Here is a 2,684-nt window from a genome sequence, read left to right on the forward strand (position 1 = left end):
GTAGATGGGGAACAGATCATGAAAGACCTCACATTCCAAGCAATTAGACTTTAAGCCAAACTGTGTTCCAGTCCCATGAGATCTTAATAATGATCCTCACAAAATAGTTCCAGAGTCAAAATTTTTATTTTTATTTTTAGGCGAGGCAACCCTTGGTTGATCTCATAGATTGCAAGGACCTTGTCAGTTTACAATCCCTTATTTTTTTATTTTTTATGCCTGCGGCACCTGGTCTTCCTGGGTGGTCTCCCATCGAAGTACTAACCAGACCTGACCCTGCTTAGCTTCTGAGATCAGATGGTATCAGGTTTGTTCAGAGTAGCATGGCCATAGACTAGAGTCAAGTTTTTGAAAACCACTTTGTTGCTCCTTTGGACAGTCACAGTACATTTTAGCACAATAAAAACTGAGAAGTGCCTCAATAAAGAAGTCGGTTAAACATTGTTTAATCCAGAATTTTTCATACTTATTTGACCACGGAGCCCAGTTTTATCTTTTCACAAAATACTGTTGCCTTTAGCAAAAGTACTATTCTAGAGAACAAAGCTGCTTCTGGCACTGTATAGATTTTGTAGGAATTTGAGGAAGAAACCACTGTCTTACACGAATGGATATATACAGAGTGGGGTACCTGAATAATCCTGGTATTCTTGGTCATAGCAACATTTTTAGTATTTTCCTTACAGAGATTAAGAATCTAATACTAATGAATCAAGGTATATTTACAAGACTTTCATATGCAAAGTAATAGATCTAGTTGCTTCTTACAGTGCACATTAGAATAAGAATCAACCACAACCCATAATATACTTACTAGCACATGAGGCAGATAAGACAACTTAACAAATGACAAGGAGAAATATAATGTGTGAGAATAAAGTCATAACAAAATGTTATAGGTTGAAGATGTGGCAAAAGAGATGGACTTTCTCAAGGGAAGCATTCGGAATGAGAATATAGCTGCTCAAGGAGGAAGCAACCAGAAAAAATACTGATGGAAAAAGAGTCAGCGAAAAAAACAGTATGGTTTTGACCACAAAAATGGCAAACTAGCAACCCAATCTTCGCACTTAGAGGTATGGAATTTTACCTACAGTGTCGCCAAAATTTAAAAATTCAGAGATTTATGTAAAACTTGGTTTTCCAGCATCTATTGCCAATAAGAAGACTTGGGAATGATAACCTGGAGCTGAAGAGAAATTTCCTCTTTAGGTAAGGTATGTGGGATCTGGTTTGTGAGTCTCCACTGTAACCTGTTGACTTGACCCCAAGGGTTATCTAGGTGATAGTTGTTTTTCTCACAGTATAGGTAAGAGGAAAGTGAAACCTTTCTTTTATCCATCAAAAGTGGAAAAATGAAAGAGAGGACACATGGGTCATGAGTTTCGAGAACAATGGGCAAGACTGTGTTAGCTGCAGGAGATACAAATATCCTTACATGTTTCATACATGTGCAAAACGTATCAGTGGTGAAAGGGCATAACATGAGGCCACTTTACTCATTTACATCATGAGCTTGGTCCCTGTAGGCATTTGGGTTTTGACTCATGAAATTAGAAGGACAAGTGCTCTCAGGTAATCAAAGGGAGAAGTGGGTTTCTAAAAAAGGATCACCCAGAAAGGTCAAGTGGGTTAAGAACTAAAAAATGGTCATTGGACTTGATTGAATAAAGGTCACTGGTAAACTTAATGGTAGAAGTTTCAGTGGAATATGAGGGTGGAAGCCAATGATTGAAGAATATGAAAAAGATAGGTGGAGGTAGAGGGTTTTTTGTTTGTTTGCTTGTTTTGTTTTGATTATTTGTTTTCAATGTAAAAGACCTAAATGAGTCTTCAGGCTACTTGACATTCTCTGACAAGGGATCACATGCCCAAAGCCTGTGGTCAAATGTTAAAAGAAGTATCGTTTTTGTTAATCTGAGAGAATTTCTCCATACTCTTAATGCAGAGATTTGATAAAATATATAGAATACAATTTAGATCTAATGCTATATTTGAGCTTTGTACTTCCTTTATTGTGTGCCTATGCTTATTATATATCTCAAGCTTGAAGATGGGATCTTATCATTGTATTTCAGGAAAAAGTGAAACTGAAGTTTAACCACTACTCCAAGGGTTAAAGAAACAAGGTTGCAGCAAAGTATAAATTTGCCTTAATTACTGGAGCTGAGTAGTCTTATGTTATTTAGTCTATATTTGGTAAATACTGTTGTCCTGCAGTATTGGTGGGGGATTGGTTCCAGGATCCTCCGTGGATACCAAAATCTGTGGATGCTAAAGTCTTATATATAAAATATCATAGTATTTGCATATAACTTATGCACACCCTCTCATATACTTTAATCATCTCTAGATTACTTATAATATCTAATACAATATAAATGCTGCATAAATAGTTGTTATACTATATAACTTAGGGAATAATGACAAGAAAAAAAGTATATATATGTTCAGTTCAAACACAAACATTGCAGGCCTAACTACATAGTACACGTCTGCAACAATATAATATTTTGGGGGGAGGAAAAAAACCTCTTGATCCATGATTGGTTGAATTCACAGATGTGGAACCCACAGATATGAAGGGCTGACAGTAGCCTGTGCCAGGCTGCCTTTGAGAGATCAGAGAGGAGATAGCCCTTACTTTTCCCTGAAAGGGCAAAAAGACCAGATTCCTCTTACCA

The 2,684-nt window shown here is 36.7% G+C and overlaps 1 pseudogene; it reads right to left on the bottom strand.

Moving 5' to 3' along the window:
* Positions 1-216: 216 nt before the first annotated feature.
* LOC120618619 (uncharacterized) lies at positions 217-335 on the bottom strand (annotated as a pseudogene).
* Positions 336-2,684: the final 2,349 nt, after the last annotated feature.

This window comes from Pteropus medius, unplaced genomic scaffold (assembly GCF_902729225.1).
Source record: "Pteropus medius unplaced genomic scaffold, Ma_sr-lr_union100, whole genome shotgun sequence".
NCBI lineage: Eukaryota > Metazoa > Chordata > Mammalia > Chiroptera > Pteropodidae > Pteropus > Pteropus medius.